Source organism: Solanum lycopersicum, chromosome 2 (genome assembly GCF_036512215.1).
Source record: "Solanum lycopersicum chromosome 2, SLM_r2.1".
Classification (NCBI taxonomy): domain Eukaryota; kingdom Viridiplantae; phylum Streptophyta; class Magnoliopsida; order Solanales; family Solanaceae; genus Solanum; species Solanum lycopersicum.
In genome coordinates, this window is record NC_090801.1 from 35,779,242 (window position 1) to 35,791,931 (window position 12,690).

A 12,690-nucleotide genomic window follows, 5' to 3' on the forward strand; every position below is an offset into this window, starting at 1 on the left:
CCCTGGCTTGTTCTTCAATGGTTTCTTCCAGTAGAGAGAGAAAGAAGAGACAAGGAAGAGAGTTTATTTTGTGAGTTATTTTAGGTCTAATGAGGGTTGGGGTCTTTATATGGGGGGTTATTTAACATAAAAAGACTCCACTAAACCCCTAATTTACCACCTAACCCCTTTAATAATTAAATTAAAACAAGTTAAAATGTGCTGGAAACTTATACCCTCTCAGACGAGACCTCGATCGACAGTTTGTCTGTGAGTCGACGATCACTGTGCCCTTCCGTGCTACACATACATCGTTTTGGTATGAGATTATTCAAGTTAGGGTCTTCCATGAATTTTACAAGGTATGGTCAACGTTTAGCATCGATGCCCCGTCTATCAACACACGCCCTATCATTTTCATTTCGTTGTTGCACACTGCCGAGGCAGTGTTTCCCCTTACGTGCTAGGATCCATGTCAAGGGCCCTTGGTTGGTCCTTGGCGATTTTTACACAGACTTTTCAACCATGAACCATCTTAAAAACATGGTATACACCCTTCCTCCAACTACCATGCATTTCCGACTCCTAAAAGCTTGTCAAATAGTCTAAGACATGCTAGTACATCCTTGAACTAAATTTACAAACGTCATGGATGTTCTTAGAAGTTTTGGCTTATAATCTTTCTAAATGACATATAATCATTATAATAGTCTTTAAAACAGTGTCTACACCTCAAGAAATCTATGTTAGGCTTTAAGACACATCTTGGATTTTCGAATTGTTACAACGGCAAGACCTTGAAGATAATTTTGATTAAGTGATAATGTTGCATTTAATTATATCTTTTATTAGGATTGATAGGGTTTGTATGATGTTGAATTTAAATGTCTTGACTATGGTTGTGAGTTTGACTAAGATTTAAATGTTATAAAGATGGTGATGACTACCAATGTGCCTTATCATGACTGACTATAAATGTGCTAACCTCGCTTATATGAATTGTAATGAAAGATTTGTACTCATGAAATTCTTATTTAGCTATAATGATGATAATTATATAAGCGTTAGACCCGATTTCCTACATAAAGTTATGATGATAAATCAAGACATTAAAGAAAGTTCAAAAGAGACTCTAGCTTATCACCTAGATAACTTGACAATGAGAGGTGTTTACTTTTCATAGAGGAAGATTCACCATATAGTTCATTTTGAGGTGTTGACTCCCCTTTGAAGGATACTAACCCTATGACATTTCATAAGAGGAGGCTCCAATTGCCAAGTGGCATGTATAGACTAAATACCTATCTCTTAATTCCTTAAACTATGTTGCACTCATAGAATGACTAGCTATTACATCCACCTAGAAAGCTATGTTTATGTTTAGTTCTACTTTAGCCATTAGACCGCCTTCCATCAGTGTAAGGTTTTGCGATATCGGATTGCACACTTAACTCTTGTGGTCTATGTCGGTTAAGTTATGTATTCCCTACACTAAAATGAAGTAATGAAGTACAAAACAACTGGGTTACTTGAGAGGTTTGACTTAGCCTAGGTAGGGGTATAGAACTCTACCAATGCCTTGTACTAGTTTGCCTTGACGGAAGCCTTAGGAGGTTGATTTTATGTATGTATATGCTAAGTAATGTAAATGATGATTATCTGATGATCTTACATGTAAATGACATTATGTGATGATGGTTATTGTTATGAACATGTATTTGGTCTTTATTGATAAAGAATGATGTTATGTACTCTTATTGATATGTTATGTGGAGTTGGACATTGGTTATGGTTCTTGATAGGATAACTTGATTGGGAAGGTTATGGGGATTCGTTTCATAATTGCACAAGTTGAATAAATGAGGGTCATGAGTAAGGTCGTATACTCGATATAAATATTATATGTATGTAGAGGTTTATGTAAACCTCAATGTAGAAGCAATAAAAAGTTCTAATTTTTTCTGCATTTTGACCTATGATTGTAATGATGTAAGCTAAGAGGCTAGTCTTAGTCCTCAAAGAGGAAGACGACGTTGATTACGTCTTGGGGGTCCTCCATTGATGTGACAGACTTGGTATCAGAGCATGAGGTTAAATATCTTTGAGTTGATGTCTCTCTCAACAATGTCTATATAGATTCTTAGTCATAATTGTGAAGTGTGCCACACTTATGGATAGGAACCTATGTGATGCTTAGGAAACTCTCACTTTCTTGGAAGTCCAATATTGTGCCTCTAGAATGCATCACGAAGACTTGAGGAAAAGACTACCAATGCGTGAGTTTCTCCCCATGGTGATCAAGTCCTTCTCTTGAAGAAGAAGTTAATGATGACCAAGCTCCGGTCAATTCTCCTCCTTTGACAGATGAAACCCTCCTCCACATGGCCCAAGCCATTACTACTCAAGAACAAGTCGTCACTACTGAAGCCAAGCCATGACAGCCCAAGGTAATAAGGAGGTTGTACCCCGAGCAAAATAACATGTTGGCACCATGGCCTCCCGTTTGAGGGATTTTACTAGAATGAATCATCCTACTTTCAATGGGTCCAAAATTTAAGAATATCCTCAAGTGTTCATTGATGAAATCTACAAGATCCTCTATGCCATGGGGTTGACTACTAGTGAAGGCTGAGTTAGCCACTTACCAACTCAATGATGTGGCCCAAACTTTGTACGTCCAATGGAGGGATAACATGCCTCTAAGGGGTGGACCGGTGACTTGTGAGATCTTCAGGAAAACTTTTAATGATTGGTTCTTTCCTAGAGATAAGAGTGGTGGAGTTCATCAACCTTCGTCAAGGAGGTATGAGTGTAACTAAATACTCTTTGAAATTCACTAAATTCTCAAAGTATGATCCTTTTATTTTCGATCCTAGGGATGAAATGAGTCGCTTTGTGACAAGAGTGTCGGATGAATTGCAAGAGGAATGTCATTCATATATGCTACATGAGAATATGAACATTTCTCATCTTATGATTCATTCTCAACAAGTGAAAGAGGCAAGGTCTAAGAGAAAGAGTAGTGACGCCAAGAGGGGAAGATCTTTTGATGGTGGTTCTTCAAAGGATAAGCTTGATATAGAAGACAAGCATAAGTTCAAGAAGAGATTTTCTAGTCTATTTCCTACTAATTTCCCTAAGGCTAGTGATGATAGGGTGTCTAAACCTAACCCTCAAAAGAGAGGGAGCATTAGTTCACCAACTAGGAAGCCATCTTATGGAAGGTGTGGCAAGAAGCATTATGGTGATTGCCTTAAAGAAACGGATAATTGTTTTGGTTGTGGAAAGAGTGGACACAAGGTTAGGTATTGCCCTAATGTGAAGGGTCAAGACAATGGTGGTAGTCAAGCTCAAGAAAGTGGTTCCAACGATGCTCCAAAGAAGAATCGCTTCTATGCTCTCCGCTGTAGAGGTAAGCAAGAGACTTCTCTCGATGTGGTGACCGGTAATGTTGAAAATATTGTCTATTGATGTATATGCTTTACTTGATCCCTATACTACCTTGTTATTTATTACTCCTCCAGTAGCTAAAAAGTTTGACATTTAGCCTGATATCTTGATGAACTTTTTGTGGTTTCTACCCCATTGGGTGATTCGGTAATTTCAAAAGGGTATATAGAAATTGTCCTATAATGTTTCCCAATAGAGTTACTCATGTTGAACTAGTAGAACTTGACATGTATGATTTTGATGTCATTTTGTATGGATTGGTTGCATGCTTTCTTTGCCTCTATAGATTGTAGAATCAGGGTGGTGAAGTTTAAATTTCCAAATAAGCTCGTTTAAGAGTGGAAGGGGGGAAATTCTATTCATACAGATCGTATCATCTCTTGTCTTGAGTCTTGTAAAATGATATCTAAAGGGTGTTTGCACTGTATAGTAAGAGTCCAAGATTTAGACTCTGAAATTCCTCCGATTGAGTTGGTCCCCGTAGTGAGGGAATTTATGAAGGTATTTCCTAATGATCTTCCCAGTATTCCTCCTGAACGGGAAATTTATTTTGGAAACAATATTCTATCGGATACAAGTCGCATCTCAATTCCTCTTTATCAGATGGCTGCAGCCAAATTGAGATATTTAAAGGCTCAACTCAAAGATCTACTAGACAAGGGCTTAATTCGACCTAGTATTTATCCATGGGTTGCTCCTGTTTGTTTGTGAAGAAGAAGGATGGATCCTTTACAATGTACATCAATTATCGCCAACCCAATAAGGTCACTATAAAGAACAGGTATCCTCTCCCTCGAATTGACGACTTGTTTGATCAACTCCAAAGGCAACCTACTTTACTAAGATTGGCTTGAGATTGGGGGTTCACAAATTCAGGGTGAAGGTGAGGATATGCAAAAAAGGGCATTACACACTAGACATGGTTACTATGAGTTCATAGTAATATCCTCTGGTCTCACTAATGCTCTGACGACATTTATGGATCTTATGACTAGGGTGTTTTGAAGTTTCTTAGATTCATTTGTCATTGTCTTCATTTATGTTATCTTGGTATATTCGGAAAATTAGGGTTAACACATGGACAATTTGAGGGTGTGTTACAAGTTCTTAAGGAGAAGAAATTATTTACCAAGTATATCAAATGTGAGTTTTGGTTGAGGTCGGTGGCGTTTTTTGGTCATATCATCTCTAGTGAGGGAGTTGAGGTTGATCTAAGTAAAATTGAGGCGGTGAAAAATCGGCCTAGACCATTGACTCCAATATATATTAGGAGTTTCTTAGGTGTAGTTGGTTATTATCGGAATTTGGTGGATGGTTTCATGTCCATTGCATCCCCCTTGATTACTTTGACCCAAAAGAGTAAGAAATTTGAGTGATCGGAGGCATGTGACAGAAGCTTCCAGATCTTGAAAAATAGGTTTACTACCGCTCCGGTGTTGACTTTAGCAGAGGTACAAAGGGCTTTGTTATGTATTGTGATGCATCCCGGGTGGGTTTAGGGGGTGTGCTTATGCAATATGGGTTAGTAGTAGCCTATGCTTCTAGAAAACTTAAGGTGCATGAGAGGAACTATCCAACTCCTGATCTTGAGTTAGAGGACGTAGTATTTTCCTTGAAAATATGGAGGTATTACTTGTATGGTGTTCATTTTATATATATACCGACCACAGGAGTCCCAATATGAGTTTAGTCAAAAGTAGTTGAATCTCAGACAAAGAAGGTGGTTAGATTATTGAAGGATTATGATATGAGTGTTCTCTATCACCCTTGCAAAGCCAATGTGGTTGTGGATGCTCTAAGTCATATGACCATGGGTAGAGTGTCTCGTGTAGAGGAAGAGAAGAAAGACCTATTGAAAGATGTTCATAAGTTGGCTAGATTGGAAGTAAGGTTAGAAGATTCTCCGAATAGTGGTTTTATAGTCCATCATAACTGTGAGTCAGCTTTAGTGGTTGAGGTGAAATCTAAATAACACTTTGATCAACCATTTATGTAGTTGATGGAATCGGTTCTTTCCAAGATTAATGAATCATTCTCCTTAGTTTGGGATGGTGTATTGAGGTATCAAGGAAGGTTGTGTGTTACCAATGTAGATGGTTTGAGGAAACGGATCCTTGAGGAAACTTTTGGATCCTGTTACTCTTTTCATTCGGGTTGGACAAAGATATACCATGACCTTAGGGAAGTGTTTTGGTGGGAAGGCTTGAAGAAGGACATAGCGAAGTTTGTTGGAGAGTGTCCAAATTTCAAACAAGTGAAAGCCAAAAACCAAAAGTCGGGTGGTCTACTTCAAGAAATCCAAGTTCCTACTTGGAAGTGGGATGACACCAGTATGGAATTTTTGGTAGGTTTTACATGGACACAAAAGCAAAATGACTCCATATGGGTGGTTGTGGATAGGTTGACCAAATATGCTCAGTTTATTTCTGTCAAGTCTACTTATTTAGGGGAGGATTATGCAAAGATCTTCATAGATGATATTATGTGTCTCCATGGTATTCCGTTATCCATAATAAAGGATAGGGATACACAATTCATATCTAGGTTTTGGAGGTCATTCCAAGAAGGGTTGGGTACCAAGTTGAAGTTAAGAACCACTTTTCATCCCCAAATAAATGGTGAGGCATAGCGTACTATTCAAACCATTGAGGATATGCTTAAAGCTTGTGTCATTTATTTCAATGGAAATTGGGATAAGAACTTTCCTTTGGTGGAGTTCGCTTATAATAATAGTATCCGTTCATCCATATCCATGTCTCCTTATGAAACCTAGTATGGTAGAAGTTATAGGTCTCCTGATGGGTAGTTTAATGTTGGTGAATCTTCGCTTTTTGTTCCTTATTTGATTTATAAGACTTTTGAGAAGTTCATATCATAAGGAACCAATTGCAAACAGCCTATAGTCGTCAAAAGTTTATGTCGATCATACGATAAGAGATTTAGAGATTGAAGAACATGATAAGGTGTACGTGAATATTTCACCTACGAAAAGGGTGGTTAGATTTGGCAAGAAAGATAAGTTGAGTCCTCGTTATGTAGTTCCCTATTAAATCTTTCAAAGGGTTGGTAAGGTTGCGTATGAGTTGAAAATCCCTAGTGAATTGGCTTCGGTTCATTCGATTTTCCTTATTTCTATGCTTAAAAAGTGTATCGGTGATCACGAGTATATTCTTTCTATTGAGGGTCTTGGTGAGAAGTATAACCTCTCTTATGATGAAGTTTTGATTGAAATACTTGATTGTCAAGTGAAGAGGTTGAGCAACAAAGAGGTTTCCTCCGTAAAAGTATTATGGGGAAACCACCTAGTTGAGGGAGCGACATGGGAGGCCGAAGCCGACATGAAGTCCCGTTATTCTTATATGTTTACTAGTGAAGGTTAGTTGTTCTTGCTTATAATTAAAATAATAACTCAATTGGAAGTTGCTATGATTTTTGGTGTTGTTTTGCAAAATGTGCATTTTTTCTGTCATTATAGTGAACTAACAGTGAATTATGCATATTGACTTGAAAATAAGAAATTTTTTATTTTGAGTTATGTTGTGCATTTTTATATGATGAGTCTTTATAAAATGATATTGAGAATTTTGGAAAGTTGAGTTTTTGCATAATAGACTCATTTATGGTATGTTGAGGTCATGTGGTTGTGTGAGAAGGAAAATTCCTCATAAAATGATTTTATGTCTTATGTGTGGTAATTGAAGTTTTGAATTGCTTTGTGCAAATGATATGATTTATGTTATAACTTTTTTCGTCATGTATTGTTGATTTGTTGTGCTGCTAGTGTTGAGTCTATTCCTTCCTTACAAAAGATTTTAGTGTTATTCAGGGATGAATTTTCGTGGGGGGGGGGAGGGGGGCTAATGTAACATTTCGAAAGTCTAAGATGTTTTCTAGAGCCTAACATAGGTTTAAAAAGGTTTATACAATGTTTTAAGGCTAACTTAAATGTTTATAATTTATTTAGGAAGTTTAGGAATCAACACGTAAAGGAACGTCCATGACGTTTGCAAACTAGTTCAATAAGGTGCTAGTGTGCCTTAGCCTATTTCAGTATCTTTTAAGAGTCAGAAAATGATGAAAATTTGTGGAAGGGTGTCTAATATGTATTAGAGTTAGTTCATATTAGAAAGCTCAGGGCACGACTCCCTAAGGACCAATTAAGGGCCCTTGAGAAGGACTCTTGCTATTTCACAGGAAGATGGCAAATGGCAGTGTCCACAGGCGGTAGCCATAAACGGTTCATGGTCCAATCGATTGGGCGTCAATTTCCTCCGTCAATTGACACTTTGAACATTTTGACAAGGGCCTGTTTTTAAAAGTCTCTGAACTTAACGACTAACCAGCGGAATGGTTTGTTCAATGGCCGTCCAATGACACATGAGGCGTCTATCGAGGTCTTTTATGTGAGCGGCTGGATTCTCTACACGTTCGCATTTAATTAGTTGGATTATTTAGGAGGTAATTATGGATTAGGGGACGTCTAATTAATTTGATCAAAAACCTATATAAAAACCCTAACCTAAATATACTAACCTAATCTCTCATAATTCCTAAACAGAAACTCTCTTTTTTCTCTCTCCCAAGTTGAAGAACACCATAGAAGACAAGGTCAAGGTCGGTTCTAGAGATTCAATAACCATGGTTTCTCCATAAATTTTCATCAAACATGAAGGTTTGATATTCCATTCACCTTTGGGATTTCTTTCCCCAGAGGTTCCATCAAATTGGTTTCAAAAGTATAAAATTCAAGTGGGTCTTTTCCAATCTCGAAACTGATCTTGTGAATTGCTTTGTTTTTAATTTATTTTTGATATTATGAATAGATTATCATGTATTATAATTCAATTATATTATATCTTGATGGATTGGTCTAGTTTGTAAAAGATGACATATTCCCCTTAACCTTAGGTTTTGATCTTAACGTGAATTGTATAATGTTGGTTCACTTGACTTGTTTATGGATTGAATTACTATTAAATGATGTTATTGTATCAATTATGAATAGATTAATATTAATTATAGTCCTATAATTCGAGATCTTGAGTAATTGATCTAGGTTATGAAACATGTTATCAATTTGACCTAAGTCTCGTATCTTAAGTTATGAACTATTGATGGATTTTGATACAGTGATTCAAATGGCCTTATTATCGTGTTGGTTATTTTTATGTGACAATATTACACCCTTATTGGTTTGTGTTGAGGTTTTATGGTAAGACCTTGATGATGGATTATAAAGGAGACTTCGTAAGTCTTGTGATCCTTATTCTTTACTTCAATTGTGGTTACTTGTGATTAAGTGATGATGTTGTATTGAAGTATACCTTATATTAGGATTGATAGGGTTGGTATGATGTTGATATTAAATTTCTTGACTATGATTTTGTGAGGTGTTGGCTAAGATGTAAAATGTTATATGAATGGTGATAACTACCAATGGGCCTTATCATCAATGATTATGTAAATGTGCTAACCCTAATTATATGAATTGTAATGAAAGGAAAATACTCATGTCATTCTTATTGATCTATGATGATGATGATTATACAAGAGATAGACCCTATGACCTAAACTAAGCTATGATTGTTACTAAAGGCTTAAAGACATTTCAATATGGGACTGTAGCTTAGCACTGAGTGAACTAGATTGAGAAGTATCCCTTCCAACATAGGGAATGTAGGATCACTAATGTGCTCTTAATATTAGACACTATAATTCATGTAGCATAAAAAGGGTCCCAACTATATCTCCTAGTTCTTAAACTATGTTGGCCCCATAGGAATACTACCTAGTGGATCCACATAGTTGCTATTTTCATGTTTTAGTTTTTAGTACTACCTTGGCAAGTAGTCCTCCTTCCTTCTGTAGGGTTCCATGACACCGAATTTCACATTAACTCATTTGGTCTATGTCAGTTAAGGCCAGATATTCCCAAAAGGTAAAATGAACTAAACGAATAAACTCTAACTAGGATAATCTAAGGGGTTTAACTTAGTCTTGGTAGGGTATGGGACTCTACTTAAACATTGCACTAGTTAGCCTTGAGAGAAGTCTTAGAAAGATGTTCTTATATATGAATACACTTACAATTGTACATGTTATTCATATGACAATCTTTCTAATTGATGATACTACAAGATGATTGATTTCACTTATGAACATATGTTGATCTCCATTGCTAAAGTATGAGGACGTGTACTTTCAAACGGTATTCTATGTGAAGTTGGATATTAGTCATGGTTCTTGTTAGGTTACTTGATTTAGTAAGGTTATAGGGCTTTGCTTAGACATTGCACTGGTTGACATAATGAGGGTTCATGGGTAATTGTCTTGCTTTGATTATGTTGTAACGAACTCTTGTCTGTGTTTATTGCTACTATAACTTGTTGATAGAGTTGTCTTGTAATTGATCAATTATGTGATATGTATATTGTCATGACTAGACTTAACATTGTTGGTCTTGTAATGTGCATGTTTTAGACTTAGTGAATATATCTTATTGATTGGTGTAGTCTTCTTGAATATGCATAAGGCTTTCTTAAGTACAAGTGGTGTACTGACTTCATTTTCTCCCTTTTCCCCAACATTTTAGGTTATGGTCGTTGAAGGGCTTTTGAGATGACTTTGAAGAAGACTTGGAATTTCTCAGTCATCAAAGTTGGGAAGGTCCTCACTTTCCAAGGAAAATGTCAATATCAAGCTTGTGAGGTTGTTTTAGTTTTAAGACTCTTATGTTGTTTCCTTTTCATTTGAGTATGAATCAGATAGACTATATGTTGCTTTATTACATTGATGTATGGTCTAGGCCCAAATTATTTTAGTCTTGTTTGATGGTTATGATATGATCCTTCCATTTCAGACTATTTTATTTCTTATATATCTATGTGCAATAAAAGTTGAAGACTATGTAATCTTCCTGTAAAAAAGGTCTATGTATACTCCATATAAATATTATGTGTATGTAGTGGTCTATGTAAACCTCAATGTAGAAGTAATGAAAATTTTTAAGTTTTCCGTGTTTTGACCTATGAATGTAATGATGTAAGCTAAGAGGCTAGTCTTAGTACTCAAAAAGGACGACGACGCTAGTTACATCTAGGGGGTGCTCCCCGAAGTGACCAAAACGAACTAAAAATCTAGAATCAAGATGGATAATGATCTGAATCAAGAGGCATCCCAATAGTGAAAAAGTAACAGCCGTAATAAGGGCAAGGTCCTAACAAGAGTGTCAAGTGATCAAACAATCCGTACAAGTGGGCAAGTTACAGAATAATCTTTAACGTCTTAAATGACAACAACACAAAGATGCAAAGTGACAAGAGGTAACCAATGTACCAAGAAAAACTTTCAGATATATCAGCAGGTAAAAATAATACAAGTACAAGTTTATACAGAAAAACCTGAGTTCTTTAGACAAGAAACAGTCCAATACCACTACAAGAGTTGAAACCGTAAACCAACCAACATATGAAGGTCCTCAACTTGTTCACGAGTATAGAGAACATTAAAAATACAATTAAATAACTTCTTTAATTCTTAGAAGCTCATAATGCTGATGTAAAATAGGATTATCATCACAAGTAAGTCTAGGTTTTCAAATACGACTAATCTCCCATTAACAGTAATTATGTCCAACAAAAGCACTTTATGTGCCTACTTAGATATAAAATAGGAAACAAGAAAATTGGATTTTATATCCTTCATAAAAGATGTAGGTACATATATTAAGCTTTCAAATAATCTAGAATCACCATAATATAAACTTTTGTACAAAAATATATAATCAAAACACTAACAGTTGAACACACATGATATCTAATTCCAAAAATGTGGTCAGAATTTGTCAGTTGTATTTCGATTCCATAACAGATAAATTAGATTTCCACATAAAAATAGGATTTGTAGGTATATCAATTAGATTTCGAAAACATATTTATTCCCTATAAACGAGGTTCTATAGAATGAGATATCTTTGAAATACCAAACACTACACTGCATGGAAATAGATTTTGTCACTTATCAAGAGGGAGTGTGTGTGTGTATCGAATTCAAGCAAAAAGGACCTACTTTTTCTCTTGATTTTGAAGAAAAATTGTTTAGATAATATTATAATGTTCTTATACTTGAGGGAGAACGAATTCCATCAAAGGAGGTGTAAAATATATATGCAAAATGATGCTCATCACATGTACACATGTCATCAAAAGGGGCTGCCCCTAAAAATAGTTGGCTACCCAAAAAGAATACATATATAACCATGTTTATATACCTTATACCCACACTCACAATGTATTTGGAAATATGATTAGAACATTACGCAAATACCCTATTAGAATATGTTAAATTACGAATATAATTTATGTATATCATTCTCAAGTCCTTATTTTTTTCTTTTCCTTTATTTAGTCTATATAAATTCATATTTATTTTCATGAAGATTCATATACAAAGTTATAATTTCTCTTCTTCATGATACTTGTTTGTGAATTAACAAACACGTAATAAAAAAAGTATATGAAGGTAAGATATATTTCATTCTAAAGTCTTTATTTTTATTTATATGTACTTAGACATGCTTTCTTAATATATATTTATTATGTTTGTATTATAATTTATCAAGTAAGTATGATTAAAAAAATCTCTGTAATTATTAACAATGTGTTGTGTGTATGCAATTGCTCTTTCTAATAGTTGATTTTCCAAATATAATATAGTTTGATTACAATATTTGTTAGATTTCAAGAAATAATTATTTTTTAGTATTGTTAGTACTATTGGAAAGATAATATACAAATATATTAAATAAAATTTATATTTCGTTCTTTCTTTTGACATAATTATTTTTAATTGGTATATGATATTTTTTATTAAGTTGGTTGCATATAATGAAAAGTATAGCGGATCTCTTTGCAAAGGAAGATAGTAGAAGGGGGGAAAAATAAAGCATAACTAGAGATTATTTTTTCACTTTGAATTGTATAAGCAACTTAGTTACTTTTGCTAGAGTTTTTAAAATTTGATTTACATAAATAATTTAGCTAAATGTATTATATTGTAAATGTTAATCATTTGATCCTTTAGTATTCTACTTTCTCTTTGTTATGAAAAAAAGTTAATATAATTATTTCATTTTGACAACAACAAAATTTATGATAGATTAGTTTCATTTTTTTATAATTATAAAAAGTAATTGAAAAATAAAATATTATTTTTCATGGTGTCATTTTTAGTGTATGTAACAATCTGTCACCATTCTTTTTG